We start from the raw sequence: 18,463 nt of genomic DNA, 5'->3' as shown, positions 1-18,463 counted from the left end.
GAGCAGAGTGTGATGATAATCAAAACTCATTTGTTATCAATAAATTGATTATCTGCTCAAACTTTTTTCATACAACAAAAAGTATCCAAATATTTTTCAAATATTTTCCTGTTTAGTATATCAGAGCAAAACAACATGATGAAAAATATTTGAAGAACAAGACAAGGCAGTTTTTATATTTTACACAATTTAAAGGGACTAGCAAAAATAAATTTTCAATCCAACAAGTTTATCAATGATGAATCAACAGCCAGGCATCAAAATAAATCCAGCATCATTATAAACCAAATGCCAAATGAACTAATCATGATAAACCAAAAACCAAATGCAGTTCAAACAGCAATGACCATAGTAAAACAAATGCAATAACAACATGCATTCTTTGAACAAGGGTGATCATGAATTTTCAATTTGAAAATTTCATCCCCTGTTCTCATCCCTATTCCAGCCCCTGTTTTTCTTTGTTTTCCAATTTCAATTTTGGAAACCAAATTTCCTCCCCCTTTTGTCATCAAAGGGGCACCTGCACAAAACATGATTAACATAACAAAATGTTCAAGATAAAGTAGCAAAAGTATATCACAGTATCTTAGAGATTATCCTAGAGCAGTGAGTATCAAGTCATGCTTATACACAAAAGATTGAGCCTAATGGAGCCAATATCAAATAGAGTAAAATCAGTCACTAATCATCAGAGAAATTAATATCTTCTTCCTCAGCGTCTCCTTCACTATCATCTCCCAAGTCTTCTTTAAAATGTTCCATCATCAGATTGACCCTTTCTTTACAATTTTTCCAAGCTTTCTCACTCTCATAAGCTTGCTTGCGGGCCTCTTTGTGGGATCGAAACATCATGTCTGCCATGTTCAAAAATTCTCCCAAAATCTGTTTGATGGACTTGATTATTTTGGAAGATTCTGGCCTGCCTTCATAGTCACTATCCGATGCAGCAGTTTTTCGCCCTTTGGTTTCCTTAGTTGCTCCTCCTCCTCAGATTGTAGACACATTGTTTTCTACCTTCTCATTTAATAAATCAACTTTAAAGTACTCAAAAATTCTAGTTAAAAACATACCATAAGGCAGGTTAGCCTTTCTGGTGCTTCTAACAGAATACCACATGTGCCTAATCATAATATAACCAAAGGAGATAGGGGTAGAGGTAACCAAAGCAAATAATATGAGACAGTCAGAAAATGTTACTCGGTTGTGTGAGCCGCTTTGAGGAGTCAGAATGTGGGTGATGATTCGGTGAAGCAGAGAATTGACTGGTCCTAGAGCTTTATGTGTTGGAGTGGTTCCATGCAAGCCAGAAAGGTTTTCGCAAATGTGCTGAACAACTGTGTTGTGTGGAACGCCGACTTGTGTATCCCATTTGTCTACCATATATGCTCGTAGTCCTTCATCCTTGAAGCCCAGGGCCGCTCCAATAGTCTCAGAATCAAGGGCTATTTGAACCCTATTGACATAGGAATGAAGAGTGCCATCAATGAGTCGCATATTGGCATAAAACTCTCGAACAAGACCAGGGTAGACTGGTTTCTTGATGAGGAGCAAAGGCTTCCAGTTGATGAGTTCAAATAGAGAAGAGATGTTGTTGCTTTTGAGATTTTCGAGGCTAACAAGATAGGTTGTGCACAAATGACGCTTCTCCATTACCTCTTTGTGAAACTCAAAAGAGGTACAAGAGTTAAATCTGCTTGGATCAAAGTGAGAGTGAGTCTTGCCATACTTGTCTCTGAATTCCATGGATTCCAAGTTTGGAGGTTCAGTCGTGTCATTGAGTGCAAACCCCTGATTCTTCTGTGAGCCTTTTTGGGGGGTAGTCTTTTTTGGTGATGAGGGTGGAGGTGAAGGAGTGGGAGAAGTATGAGATTCTTGCTCTTCTTCTTCAACTACAGGTTTCTTGTTCTTGCCTCGGCCTGAACTTTTGTGGGCAATCACCTTTTTTCTCATGGTGGTTGTTTGTTTGGACGGTGGTGAAAGAGAGGATGATGAGGTTGAATGAATGTGGATATGAGTGTGGGTTTGAGGCGTTGATGATTTTCGAGAAAGAAGAATTCTTTCACTCTTTCTTGGCGCGGTTTTCTTTTTCATGGTAATAGAGGAATGAAATATGAAAGGGTGGGGTTGATAACCGAGTTGAGTGGGAGAGAAGCAAGGTGGGTGACGCATTAAATGAGGCTTGGAGAGAGAGAATGGTGGAAATAATGATCATTAGTGGGTGGTTAATGACCATTATGGGGTGGTTATTACCCAAAAAGATGATTTCCCTTTTACCTTTTGAAATCTAAAACTAAAAAGTTGTTGCCTTAAATCAAGGGATTAGATGGAGAGAGGGATTTGATTTGACAATAACCACTTCCAAGAAGATATGATGACACAAGGAAGAAGATTCTTATTTGCATAGAGAGATAACTAACAAAACTGTTATGGTGGGGTCATGGAATTTTGGTGGGGCCCATAAAATTTGAATTCTGCGTTACCTCCCCCTTGACCACAGCTCTTCCATTATGCCATTATTTTTCATCTCGTCCAAACCTACGAGCAAAACTGAACAGAGTCACATATTCACAAATTTTCAATGAAACTTAAATCAAACATTCCCAAACTTTTTCTCAAGGTACAGAATCTGTCTTCACAGAGAGGTTTTGTAAAAATATCAGCAATTTGGTCTTCAGATTTTACAAATTGAATATCAATAGTACCCTTTTGCACATGTTCCCTAATGAAATGATATTTTATCTCAATGTGCTTAGTTCTTGAGTGCAGAACAGAATTTTTTGAAATGTTTATAACATTCATATTATCACAAAATAAGGGTATATTATTGATTTTTAATTTGTAATCTTCCAATTGTGTTTTTAACCAAATTAATTGTGAGCAACAAGCAGATGCGGAAACATATTCGGCTTCAGCAGTAGATAGAGCCACAGTGGCTTGTTTCTTGCTTGACCACATGTTGAGTGAGCTTCCAAGGAAGCAACACATGCCGGAGGTGCTCCTCCTATCCACTCGATCTCCCGCATAATCTGCATCACAAAAACCTACTGCACAAAAGTCATCAGATTTAGGATACCATAATCCATAATTACAAGTTCCCTTAATGTATCTAATGATGCGCTTAACAGCCGTAAGGTGGGATTCTTTTGGATGAGATTGAAACCTTTAACATACACCCACACTTTGGACTATATCCGGTCTAGAGGAGGTAAGGTACATAAGTGAACCTATCATTTCTCTATACCTTGTTTCATCCACATCTTGGCCATCATCATCCTTTTCAAGTTTAGTATTGGGATGCATAGGAGTGCCCATTGATTTGGAGTTTTCTAGGCCAAACTTTTTGATAAGTTCTTTGGCATACTTTCCTTGGTAAATAAAAGTACCACTAGGAGTTTGTTTAATTTGGAGGCCAAGAAAGAAAGTAAGCTCTCCCATTAAACTCATTTCAAACTCACTAGTCATGAGTTTTCCAAACTCTTCACACAAGGAAATGTTGGCCGATCCAAATACAATGTCATCAACATAAACTTGAACAAGGAGCATATCATCATTAGATGCTTTAATAAATAAAGTAGTGTCGGTGGTACCCCTTTGAAAATGGTTTTCCAACAAGAAGGCACTAAGCCTCTCATACCAAGCTCTTGGAGCTTGCCTAAGACCATAAAGAGCCTTAGTTAATTTAAAAACATGATTAGGAAACTCTTTATGTTCAAAACCGGGGGGTTGAGCCACATACACTTCTCTATCAATAAAGCCATTAAGGAAGGCACACTTAACATCCATTTGAAACATTTTGAAACCCTTATGGGTAGCATAGGCAAGAAGCAACCTAATAGCTTCCATTCTAGCTACCGGAGCAAAAGACTCATCAAAATCAATACCCTCTTCTTGATCGTAACCTTGGGCCACTAATCTAGCCTTGTTACGAACAACTTGTCCATCCTCACCAAGTTTATTTTTAAACACCCACTTAGTACCGGTAACTTTCTTACCATCCGGGTGAGGTACTAGTGTCCAAACCTCATTCTTGTCGAATTGAGCAAGCTCCTCTTGCATAGCCTTAACCCATGATGGATCTTCAAGAGCTTGTTTGATATTGTTAGGCTCCATTTGTGACAAGAGAGCCAAGTTGCTAGGTTCGGTTTGCCTTTTGGTGGAGGATCTTGTTGTTACCCCTTTAGAGGGATCACCAATGATGAAGTCATGAGGATAACCCCTCATAGACTTCCATTCTCTAGGCTTTCGGACAGGTGCAGAGCTTTGATGAACTTCTGGTGGTCTCACTGTTTCAGTTGCTCGTGCCTGCTCAGGAGACAAAACGGAAGTGTCTCCTCCAATCTGACGAGACAAAACTGGACTGGTAGATTCTTCATTCTGGACAGATTTGGGATTTTCTTTGCTTGTTCCAGCTCCTTCTCCATCTGAATCATTATCTATCACAGTATTGGGAATTTAGTTAGAATCACAAAAAGTAACATGTATGGATTCCTCTATTGTCCTATGCTCCTTGAGATAAACTCTATAGGCCTTGCTTGTGGTGGAATATCTAACAAACATTCCTTCATAGGATTTTGGATCAAATTTTCCAAGGTTTTCCTTATTGTTAAGTACAAAGCATTTGCATCCAAAAACATGAAAGTACTTAAGATTTGGAGGGGTTCCTTTCCATAGCTCATAAGGGGTTTTCTTTAACCCTTTTCTAATGATTATTCTATTCAAAATATAACATGATGTGTTCACAGCTTCAGCCCATAAAAATTTAGGAATCTCATTTTCACATAGCATAGCCCTAGTCATTTCTTGAAGGCTTCGATTCCTTCTTTCAACCACCCCATTTTGTTGGGGGGTTCTAGGGCATGAAAAATTATGAGAAATCCCTAAGTCATCACAGAATTTTTCAAAATCTTGATTTTTAAATTCTCTTCCATGATCACTTCTCAAATGGGCAATTTTCAAATCCTTTTCATTTTGAATTTTCTTGCAAATGGTGGAGAAGACATAAAATGCATCATTCTTATGAGCAAGGAAAAGTACCCAACCAAATCTAGAGTAATCATCTACCACTACAAGACCATAGTGTTTACCTCCTAAACTTTGAGTTCTAGTAGGACCAAAAAGATCAATATGCAACATTTCTAATGGCCTTTTGGTTGAGATTCCATCTTTTGATTTAAAAGAGGATTTTACTTGCTTGCCCAATTGACATGCATCACAAGTAAGATCCTTATCAAACTTGATGTTTGGAATTCCTCTAACCAAATTCTTTTTAACTAGCTTAGAAATTTGGTACATGCTAGCATGTCCCAACTTTCTATGCCAAAACCATTTTTCAGATTCAAAAGATGTAAAGCATGTTACATTTTGTTCCTTTAAATCCTCAAGAGTTAATCCATACACATTGTTGCATCTTTTGGCTTCAAATAAAATATCTCCAGTTTTCTCACAAACAACCAAACAAACAAACTTCTTAAAAATAACATCAAAACCTAAATCACACAATTGACTAACACTAAGTAAGTTATGTTTCAAACCATTTACAAGAAGCACATCATTTATACAAGATGAAAAGTTTTTTACCAACTTTCCCAACAGCCACTATTTTTCCTTTTGCATCATCTCCAAAAGTGATAAGCCCTCCATCATATTCATCAAGCTTTATGAAGAAGGTTGTCTTTCCGGTCATATGCCTAGAGCATCCGCTGTCCATGTACCACATATTTTCTTTCTTCTTGGAAGCTAGGCATACCTACAAAATAAGCTCAAGTGACCTTAGGTATCCAAATTTTCTTGGATCCTTTCACGTTAAACCATCTCTTATGTTCCAAATCATTGTAATCAAAAACAACTTTACAAACTTTATCACCAATCATTCTTTCACCAAAGAAACATTGAATAGGAAAGTGTCCACTTCGATTGCATAGCCTACAAATTCTTGGAGTTGCTGTTTTGTTAAAGTAAGTTGGGTCTTGATACTTTGTATCATTTGAAGATGAAGCACTGTTTTCAAAATGTGATTTTTCAGATTTATAAAATCCCAACCCAGCTTTATCATAAAGAGGTTTTTGACTAGCCAAGATTTGATTCAAATTTTCAGAACTTTGGGTGAACTTGGCTAAGTCTTCCTTAAGTCTTTTAACCTCTTTAAGCAACTCTTCATTTTGCTTAAAACAATTCACATATGTAAGGACAGAATGGTCACTTTCACAGCTTCTAACTTGGGCTTTTAACTGCTTATTCTCTTCCACAAGGTCACAAGCAGTTTCGGCCTCTCTTAGTTTTTCTTTGAGGAAATCATTTTCAGCTTTAAGAATGAAATTTTGTTGTTCAAGATCTTGATTATCAGTCAGAAAACATCTTATTTTTTCAGAGAGGTGATCTATCATAAGATGAAGGTCTTCAGTGTCAGGATTTTGAAAGAATACCTGATCTACCTCATTTGCCATGAGACAGGGCTGTGACTTAGTCTCAGATTCTTCATCATCATCATCTGAATCATTTTCCAAATCTTCCCATGAAGCCATCAGTCCCTTCCTTTTTTCCTTTTTCGGCTTTTCCTCCTTCTTTAACTTGGGACAGTCAGATTTAAAATGCCCCATTTCCTTGCAATTGTAACAGATTACTTTGCTAAGGTCTTTCTTCATCCTCCTTGAGCTGCTGCCTTTTCCTTTGAGTTTCATCATTTTCCTGAATTTTTTTGCAAACAACACAAACTCATTTTCAGAAGAATTATCACTGGATTCATCATCCAGAGGGTTAGTCACAGAAGAAAAAGCAATTCCTTTCCTTTTTGAATCTTTTTTCAAATAGGAGTTTTCTAAAGCAAGAAGATTTCCTCTCAAATTATCAAGTGTCATGGAATCTAAGCTACTACTCTCAGAAATAATTAAAGCTTTTGTTTCCCACTCTTTTGTAAGACATCTCAACACTCTTCTCACTAGCACAGATTCTGAATGAGTAATTCCAAGAGCATCTAAGCCAACAATAATGGAGTTGAACCGTTCGAACAGTTCATCAATGGACTCTCTTTCCTTCATTGCAAACATTTCATATTCCTTATTTAATATGTTTGTCCGAGTCTTCTTTACAATGGTGGTTCCTTCATGAGTGATTTGCAACTTGTCCCAGATTTTCTTTGCCGTTGTGCATCGTGATACTCGTCGGTACTCCTCAAAGCTGATGGCATAGTTGAGCAGATTGATTGCCTTGGCATTTAACTCCACCTTCTTCCTATCTTCCTCGGTCCAGCTTGCTTCTGGTTTAAGAGTGACCCCTCCTTCAGCACTTGTGGTAGATGGGAATTGAGGACCTTCTAGGATAATTTTCCATAGTCTGTAATCCACTGCTTGTACAAAAATCTTCATCCTCTCCTTCCAATAGGTATAATTTTTCCCATTGAAAAGGGGAGGTCTGTTGCTTGATTGATCTTCAGCCAGATTGTAAGACATCACGTTTGCGCCACTGTTTTCTGCCATGAGGATCTTTACTCCAAGCTGCAAAGCTTGATCTCTTTGAGACCAAGCTCTGATACCAATTGATGGTTTCAGTGGCTAAAAGAAGGGGGGGTTGAATCTTAGCCCCCTTTTTGCTTGATAACACTTGCTGACTTGTCAGACTAATTCTGGAAACTTTTACTCTTTTTATCTCTTCACTACACACGAGACTTTTTGTTTTGTCTCGTCCCTAGCCACGAGACTTTTCTTTTTGTCTCGTCACTTGGCACAAGAAACTTCTGGTTTTTGCTCCTGTGTAGTTGAAAACAGAAAAGGAGTAGAAAGGAGAAGAAGATTGCACCCAGATATATCCTAGTTCAGCTGCTAAGTGCAGTGCAGCCTACATCCAGTCTCCATCACAAGCATGATGGAATTTCACTATAATCAATCTGATTACAACTTGTAAAGTGCTAACCCAACTTACAAGGGGATTCCCACAGAATCATGATACACAACATAGATGAACAAAGGACCTCTAAGACATCTATGGCTTTTTCTTTTAATTTTGCTCTCTCTGCCTTTTTCCGCTCTATGGCTTTTTCATACAAACCTCACTTGTTTGTCTTTTTCCATGAGACTCAAGACATGACAAAATTAAATAGAAAAATACTAAACAGAAAACATTGAAGGAGAAGAGAAAACTGTTAGCTCAGGTAGCTCTGAGAACTCTGTGCCTTGCACTCTCAAATTTTCTCCTTGCTCCTAACAGTGGCTGTTCTCTCTTATTATAGAAGAGAGAAGCCTCCACTATTGAAGCCAAAAAAACCGAACTAACTTCTTCCTCCTTCAACAAACCGGTTCGGCCACATAGAGAGAGAAGAGATAACCATGTAGAACCCAACATGCAATTACCTCCAGGTCTTTCTTGACCATCACTCTTCATCAATCTGAGCTCTCCATCCTTGGCTTGCTCTCCAAGATGGATTTCTGGCCCTTGATGCTTCATGATGATAATGACTTCATCTGCTTTACTTTCTGCCTCAGCCATCACTTCGCCACTCTAGCTACTCCCTGTGGTGGTTGAGCAGAATCAAAGACAAGCCATTCTCCGAGAATCTCCTCCATGCTGGCCGAATCTTCACCTTCCATTTTGAGCATGAAAGGCTCAAGATAACCTCACCAAATCTAACCATATTTGGTGAATATCTCAGCCACAGCTCATTTTTATTTTAGTATGTTTTCTTGCCATCATTAGCTTGATGGTCTTGATGCATGCAACTCATTCTTTTTCTTTGTTGATGAGCACGGCGTCCATGGCTTACTGGACAAAGACCGAAGAAGAAACAAGAAAGAGATGAGAGAAAGAAAAGAATCTGAAGAAAAACAATACAAAGTGGTTAAACAAATTAATTGAGAATAGCTTGCTTTTACTTCCCTAGCTTAGAGTGGCGTGTTTGTCATAATAGCCATCAATCAATTCAGCTGAATTTTTTTTCTCTCTCATATTCCCCATGCATTAATTAACAATGTAATAGATTTTTGAAATCCATCACATGGTTAAAGGCTTGGTTCCGTTGGAAGCACTTTGCTTTCATTTTTCTTTGGTTTCGAACCAAGGTTGGAACCATTTATCACTAATAGAATTTGGGCTTGTAACATTGAAATTAAAACTGGCCCATTTGGTTAACATTTGCTTTCCTGATGGAATTGGGATCAAGCAATGAACACATAGGAAGGCTTTCTTTGGGCTTATAGAAACAAGATTTTCTGGCCCAACTGATAAAACCGTTTCAGCCAAAAAATCTCACCACAAGAATTAAATGGGGCTGAAATTTATTTTATTGGGCTTGAGATCTTTCTTTTTTTTTTATTTCGGCCCAATTATAAAACCTGCAACACAAAATTATTAATTAACATATGTTAACTGAAAATCAACTTAATAATTTTGTAATTAATTATTTCAATAATGTTTGTTCATCATCAAAACTAAATTAGAGTTTTTCAAACTCATCAATCTCCCCCTTGATGACAAACATTATTAAAATTGAAATGGAAAGAAATTTTAAAGATTGAGTAAAGTATACTCCCTTTGAATTTGAATTTCTCCCCCTTTCATATTGTCACATGGCTCCCCCTCAATATATGCCATTTTTATCAAGGGAAGCACTAACCTGTAACAATTTAATCAAGCTTCAAGTAATAATGTTATTCAACATATTTATTTTGAAATGTTGAATGCTTGATTTATGAGCAGAGTGTGATGATAATCAAAACTCATTTGTTATCAATAAATTGATTATCTGCTCAAACTTTTTTCATACAACAAAAAGTATCCAAATATTTTTCAAATATTTTTCTATTTAGGATATCAGAGCAAAACAACATGATGAAAAATATTTGAAGAACAAGACAAGGCAGTTTTTATATTTTACACAATTTAAAGGAACTAGCAAAAATAAATTTTCAATCCAACAAGTTTATCAATGATGAATCAACAGCCAGGCATCAAAATAAATCCAGCATCATTATAAACCAAATGCCAAATGAACTAATCATGATAAACCAAAAACCAAATGCAGTTCAAACAGCAATGACCATAGTAAAACAAATGCAATAACAACATGCATTCTCTGAACAAGGGTGATCATGAATTTTCAATTTGAAAATTTCATCCCCTGTTCTCATCCCTGTTCCAGCCCCTGTTTTTCTTTGTTTTCCAATTTCAAGTTTGGAAACCAAATTTCCTCCCCCTTTTGTCATCAAAGGGGCACCTGCACAAAACATGATTAACATAACAAAATGTTCAAGATAAAGTAGCAAAAGTATATCACAGTATCCTAGAGATTATCCTAGAGCAGTGAGTATCAAGTCATGCTTATACAAAAAAGATTGAGCCTAATGGAGCCAATATCAAACAGAGTAAAATCAGTCACTAATCATCAGAGAAATTAATATCTTCTTCCTCAGTGTCTCCTTCACTATCATCTCCCAAGTCTTCTTTAAAACGTTCCATCATCAGATTGACCATTTCTTTACAATTTTTCCAAGCTTTCTCACTCTCATAAGCTTGCTTGCGGGCCTCTTTGTGGGATCGAAACATCATGTCTGCCATGTTCAAAAATTCTCCCAAAATCTGTTTGATGGACTTGATTGTTTTGGAAGATTCTGGCCTGCCTTCATAGTCACTATCCGATGCAGCAGTTTTTCGCCCTTTGAATAATTCAAATTCATAAGCCATATAAATAATTCATTCAACATTCATCAACATCTAAGTCATTCTCAATATCATCATCATTCATCAATCCATATCTCATTTCTAAATTCATTCAAAAATTATATTTCAAAGTCAATTCTCATCATCCTTCTTTCCATTCCGTTCATCAACAATCCCAATTCAAAATATAATTCTTTCCTTCTTTAAATAAATCAATCTTAAAACATATAATGTTTAAAACCAAATCTTTCCAAATAATTACTTCAAACAAAACTTCCAATTTTATAAAATTTCGACAGCATCTCCTCTAAAACTCGGTCTCTGCCACCCTTTTCGGGTCCCGTCCAAACCTTCCTCAAACCCTTTCTCAACCATTTCCAAATCTCAATCATTTTCCAAAACTCAACCAATTCTAACATCAAGTTATTTTCAAATCCAACCATTTCCAATAATAAATCTTTTTCAAAATTAAACTAGCTCAAATATTACATCATTTATAAAATCAAATTAATTCAAAATTAAACCGCTTCCAAAATTAATTCATTTTCATATCTCAAATCATTTCCAAAGCCGGTTCATTTATATTATCAAATTAACTTTAAAATCAAGAAAAACTACATTTAGTAATAATCAACTAAATAACTTTTCAAACTAATTTCTTCTCAACAATCACACACCACTCAAGCAATCAAGCAATCAGTCATTCAGTCCAGCAAACAACCACATTCATAAGACAATTATAATCACAGACATATGTTTCTCACATTAATATCTATTTATAAAAATTTAATAAGATAAAATTAATTTTAAGAAAACCCCTAACTCAATTATTCGCAATTTGCATAATTAAACGCGTTGAATCCCTTTTTCCCTCGTCTCATCACAGCGGCAGCCACAACCGCAGTTCCAAACCACTTTTGCAGTAACCAATAGCTACTCTAATCGCAACAAGAAATAACTAAAACTCAATCAAATAGTAAATAGCATCGCAAAACCTCAACCACATAACAGAACAGTGACTAAAAGAGTTTCGAAGCAAGAACGACTTACTGTACCAGCAAGGAACTAATGTACAATGCAACCACAGCTCCAGAGGTTAACTCCGGCAACCTTCAATGGCAACGGCTTCAGCCCGTAGCGGAAAAACTCACTACAATAACAGCTCAGAGCAAAGGCGGCAGAGAATCTCACGATAACTGTATAACTTGGCACAGACAACCTCAGCGACAACTCTCACAGTAAAGGTAAACTTAACAGATAAAGAAGCCGAGGCAGGGTTAGGGCTTACCAACAGACACATGCTTCAAAGGCGGTTTCTGACGCCAGCAGTGGTGGCAAGGAGCTCCAGAAACATAGCAGCCGCGCGGGCAGAACGACGGCAAGCCCAGCAATGCGGCGGCGACGGCAGCTCCGCGACGGTTTCCCTTGCTCGTGTTCTCTATTTGTGACTCCAACGACAGCGTCTGGCAGCGGAGAGGACGAACGGCGGCGGCACTAGCAGCAGGACGCGATGGCGACCTCCCTCTTGCAGTGGCTCCCTCACGAGCTCTCTCTCTCTGCTCGATCTCTCTCTCTCTCTCTCTTCTGGTGTGCGACGGCAGCTTGGTGAGTTCGGCAATGACGCAGCAGAGCGTGGTGGCGGCAAAGCAGCAGCAAGGCGGCAACAGCTCCTCCCCCACTCTCCTCTTCTTCTTCCTCCCTGCTTCTCTTTCTCTCTTCTTCACACCCTTTCCCTTCCTTTCTTGGTTCCCCCTGTATCCTTACTTTTCCTTTCTGAAATGTATGTGCGCGTTTAGATTAGGTTAGGTTTAGGAATTGTATAATTAGGGTAAAATTAGTTTTAGATAAAATTAGGGTTAGGTTAGATATTTTTATTAAAATTTTAGGTGTAGTAGTGTAATTTTATAAAAATAAATAAAAAATAGGGTAAAAATTAAAAATTAAATTAAATATAAAATATTCATCTTTAAAATACCTTTCAATTATAAATTTGTAAATTAGTTTCAATTAAATGCTAATTAAATAAAAATTGGAGATAGATAAATTAATTCTCCTTCATTTATAAAATAAGGTTAAAAATATAAATATTTAAAATTAAGGCATATAAAATATTCACTATTTTTCAATTATAAGAACCCTAAATAAAAAATAAGATTTTACTCAACTTTTATATAAAAATCTCCAAAATACAGTCTTAAATAAATATAATACATCATAAATAATTAATTAATAACTTTTAAAAATTTAGGGGTCTTACATGAAGCATGAGAGTAATTTATGTTTCCAATCTTCAACTCTTTTCCGAACTCTATCTTTAATAGCACCAAATGTAGTCTTTTTTTTTTATCTCTGAACCGTAGAAGGAAGGCTCAAGATATTGGATATTTAAATTCTCAGCTAGTAAAATTCTGATATCCTGAAGAGTATTTTTGTCGAAGAAAATAGCCAACTTATTTAGGTTGACTGTTTGGCCACTAAACCTTTCATAATCACCCAATAAGTCTAGGATACGATCACAACAGTTAGAAGACGCTTTATAAAAGAGGATAGAGTTGTCTGCAAAGAGAAGGTGGTTAACAGTCGGGCACCTTCTAGTAATTTGAATCCCTTGTAAACTCCTGTTTTTCTCTGCTTTGTATAGCAAGGAGAGACCTTCCACACAAAAAAAAAGATATGGGGAGAGAGGATCACCTTACTGGATACCTCTACTTAGTCTGAAATAGCCAAATGGTTGACCTTCCACAACAATAGAGTAAGAAACAGTCGTGACAACCTCTTGAATCCACCTAATCTATCTTGCATCAAATCCTAATCTTTCCATCATAAACCAAAGAAAAGGTCATTCCATGCGATCATACACTTTACTCATATCAAGTTTAATGGCCATCTCAGCTACATTCCTGGATCTCTTTGCTTTTAAGTAGTGCATAACCTCGTGCGCAATAAGAACATTGTCCGAAATCAGTCTACCTTTCAAGAAGGCACTCTAGTTCAGACTAACTAAGAGATTCATAATATTTTGCAGTCTATGGACAAGAATTTTTGAAATAATCTTGTAGACTACTATAGAGAGGCTGATGGGTCTCACCTGGGACATATCTTTGGCACCAAGAACCTTAGAAATAAGACAGTTCTGAGTATGATTAAAACTCCTGAGTAATCTGCCTCCTGTGAAAAAACTCTTCATAGCCAAAAAAACTTCTCCACCCACAGTGCTACAAAATGCATGAAAAAATTTAGATGTAAACCCGTCATCTCCTGGGGCGCTCTGTGGATGCACACTAAATGCTGCTCGTTTAACATCCTCCCTAGAAATAGGCCTCAGAAGTTTTTGATTCATGCTTGAGGTAACCATCAGTTCTAACTCTTCAAAATTCTTGGCTCGGATCAAGAGTAGGAGAGGATGAGAAAATACTTTTGAAATATTTCTCAGCTACCCTTGCAATACCCTCGTTTGTGTTTGCCACCACCCTGTTTTCACCAACTAAACTCCAAATCTTGTTGCTACGGCATCTAACTCGAGCAAATTGATGAAAGAACTTGGTGTTACGGTCCTTAATTTCTAACCACTTTATTCTTGAGTTGTCTTTCCAGTAACTTTCTTCATTTAGATAGGCCACCTCTAGCTGCTTTTCAATCTTTAGAACCTGCTCACCCCTTTGAACTCTAGAGGCTCTCAATTCTTCTAATCGGTCTTTGAGTTCTCGGATTTGTTGCAGGGAATTAGATCGAGCAGTTTGCTGCCATCGCATGAGCAAGTGTCTGCATCTCTTTAGTTTTTGAGCAAGAATGAACCTAGGGGATCCCACAATTTCAGTTTTTCACGAGTCCTCAATTATTGTTCTTACCTCAGCATTCCAACACCATCGCTCCTGGAATTTAAATCTGCGTTTTATTTTCTCCATAGGGAAATTAGAATCCAGCAGTAAAGGGATGTGATTTGAGGCATTCTCTTGGAGTTTGAGTATTGTAGCTATAGAATAAAAAGCACACCAATCCAATATTGCTAACACCCTGTCAAGACGCTCTTGAATAAGCTCCTGACCTCTCCTTCTATCTGACCAAGTGAACGGTCTACCCACAATTCTGAGGTCCAATAAACTATTGTCATCTATAAAGCTATTGAATGCTACCATAGAAGGGTCCGAAACCAAACATCTTTCTTTCTTTTTTTAGGTATTCTTTATAGCATTAAAGTCACCAAGAATGATAATTTTTCCTTGAAACTATTGCAGTATAAGTTTAATCTGTTTAAATTGATGAAGCTAAATCTATTCTATACTGTTAAAAGAACACTAATTAGTCTCTTGTCCTCCTGCTAGTAACATCATTAATTTTTGCAATAATGAAAAATTCACCCGAATTCGTTACCACCATATCAGTGCCCTCTTTTCATGTCAATTACATGTATGTTAGATATTAAAAATAATGCATTTTTTATTCTATAAAAGGAGAACTCACTTAATGTTTAAAGTATTGAATTTCTAGTGAGAAATACACTCAAAAATATAAATACATTTTAGAGGAAAAATAATTAGAAAAGACCAAAGTTTAGAATCAATAATCCAACATCATTCTTCAATTACGTACACTTTTCTCTATTCTTCATTTATATATCTTTTTTATTTGTATTATTATGAGCTAATCTTGTTAAGCTAGGACAAAGTTGTAGTCTTTTATGTGAACTACATAATTATAGATCAATGTCAATAATACTCGTTTTGATTTATGTGTATATAATCAACCTTTATGCTTTTAAATATTTGATCACTATTTAATTTAAATAATATGTTAATAATTTACAATGCCCTTAAAAAATAGTTTGTAAATAAAGCCTAATTATAAACACTATAAATTAAGCAAAAACTAATAATAAATGCATAAGATAATTTATGTGGTTATTATACAAATTTTATAAAATACAATCGTTTATTCATATAAGTTGTAGTTAAGAAATTAATACATTTATACGAATTTAAAAAAAATTTGACCGTAAAAATGATTAAAAACTAGATTAGAAAACTTAACCAATGTGAAATCACAATTAAGAAGTGGAGTACCATAATTATAAATATCCAATTTCATAATATGGTAAAATTAATTATCCTAGTATTTATTTTACTTATTTAAATTCTTAATTCTAAATTTTGTCTTTAATTAACGTCTTTTGTATTTTAAAGATTTATTATTATCCAAATAGCAATTTAGTTAAGTTAATTTCAGTAATTACTCACTTTTCAAGAAAACAATACGCTATTTATTATCTGAATAATACTATTCATTTAAATTTTTTTATGAATTAATTTTAACTAAATTAAATAATAAAATTTAGAATAATATTAATTATAATTAATTTTTATTATATCAGACCAATTTGATTGAATTTAGTTAAAAAAAAATTGATGTATAATATTATTTTTATTATTTTATTATTTAAAACGATTAGTGTATACGTTAAAATAGCGTGTGCGACCCACACTATCTATTTTAAATTTAAAATAGTTGTTGGAATTCGTTTGTGGCAAAGCTGAATCATAGGTTTTAATTATGGATACAGTTTCTTGGTGGCTTCTTTAATGATTTCTATTTATTGGGCATGATTTTCCTTGTTTGGATATGTTGTTTTTCGTTTTCTAAATTTTGAATTTTTTTAGAGGGTAAAGTATGATTTCTCATTATTTATTTTATAGGTAAGACAAAAAAAAATATGAGAAAAAAAATATGAAAGAAAAATTATTTAAATGTGAGAGATCACATTTTACAGAGAAATCATTCAAAGGTGAGAGATCATATTTTACCTTCTAAAGTAAAAATTCAAAATTTAAATGATCCAAATCCAATCAATTATTTAAAATGGAAGTGGTTGTCACTTGTGAACTTGTTTATCTCTCTCATGTTTAAGGTGGTTTGGAAAGTTTTAAAAGTAATTTTTTTGAGTTTTTGACTTATAAAAAGTAGTAGTATTAATATCTGGTGTAATTTTCAAAATCAAATTGTAGCTTTCTAAGAAGCTATTTAGGAACTTATAAAAAAGTTAAAAAAATGACTTCTCTCATAATACTATTACTTTTTATTACATTTCTATAAAATAAGCACTTTTAGAACTAAAAACTAAATACAAAATAATTTATTTATAAGCTACTTTTAATATAACTATTTATTGTTTAAGCTATTTTGTCAAAAAGAGTTTAATTAAGTTGTTTATTCAAATTGAACTTCAATACCGTTTATATTCATATTGTTTAAAATTTGTATACATAAATTAATAAATTTATTTAGTAAAAATAATTTAGTATTTATACTAATTAAATACTAATAAAAAATACTAAATATTTTTTTTGGTAAAAAAAATACTAAATATTATTAGCTCTAAGAGTTTCTTATTAATTTATTGTCTTTTTGTTTTGTCACACAACAAATAAATGAATAAAAACCCAAAAGACCAAGAATCACGAAAAGGGATATTGGGCTCATAGGCCTAAACAATAAAAGAACAAAACAAAACCAGACAAGTAAAGAAAAAAAGAACTGAATTCCAATGTATCCAAAAATCACGCATGTAAAAAAAAAAAAAGAAATTCATAAGCCCCAAGAAAGAGAGTGAATTATTTCTTGGTGCCTCAACGTTTTGCACTAATATTGATGCACAAATAGATTGCCAGTTAGATGAAAAGAATATAGATCAAACCGTTGGAAAAATTGAGGATGAATAAGAACTTATCTAATCCCGGAAGTATCAAAAATATTTTTTTTATAATTTGTGTAATTAAATAGATAATTTTAAAGATACTTCAAGTAGCAAATATAATGGCAAAAATTAAATAATCAAACACTATAATTTTTATCGTGAAAAAACTCTTAAAAGACGAACAAAAAAATCCATGAAACCTAGTCCAGCAAAATCTTCTACTATCAAAATAATGGATACATAATCAGTCTTTCTAGTAGTAACAAGACATCTCAACAATCAACAAAATATATTATCAAATTTGATGAAATCAATCTAAACCCTCCACAAAAGTGGATATCTCAAATCAGATAAAAGAGAAGACAATACAAGTAACAATTTATATCCTAATGTTCATCTCTACACCAGGAACATCATACTAAAATTTTATAAGAAATAGAACAAGTTTATCGGTTCAATCAGAGTACATTGAAAGTACCCATTCCCCCTTTTTTCTCTTCTTCTTTGTTGATCTCTTCTCCCTCACTTTCTCTGTTTTCTTTTTCCTTTTTCAAATGAAGGACATTCTCTCTCATTTCCTTTCCATGGCGTTTGTCACTTCTTTTCTTTTTATTTTTTTTCTTTTTGGCTTTTGAGTCCCACTTGAATTGGGGACCGCCAACAAATCTTTTTTTTACTAATTCAAGTGGGAGTAGGTTGCTCTACCAAGTTTGTCTTCAATTTTTAAGAATCAAACGTCATTGCAGGTAATCTTAGTCATAATATTTGAACCATTTTCATCAATATGAATCTTCTCAAGTGCATATGACTTCATCTCAAGTGCCTTGACGTATCCAATGATACATCACCTCTATATTCTTCGATCTAGAGTAAAACATTGGATTCTTACTGGGATGGATAGTACTTTGGCTGTCACCAAATAACATAAAATTCTCTTGATTGATGCCTAACTGTTGTAAAAATTTCTTTATCCACAAGAGTTTCTTAGAAGTTTCAACAACAATAATGTATTCTACCTCTATAGCAGATAAAGCAACACATTTACGAAGTCGAGATTGCCATGTTACAGTTCTCCCTGCAAAAGGTCATCATATAACCAGAAGTAGACTTCCTTAAATCAAGATCCCC

Source organism: Arachis stenosperma, chromosome 5 (genome assembly GCF_014773155.1).
Source record: "Arachis stenosperma cultivar V10309 chromosome 5, arast.V10309.gnm1.PFL2, whole genome shotgun sequence".
In the NCBI taxonomy this organism is placed as follows: Eukaryota; Viridiplantae; Streptophyta; class Magnoliopsida; order Fabales; family Fabaceae; genus Arachis; species Arachis stenosperma.
Note: the sequence above shows the minus strand (reverse complement) of the source record.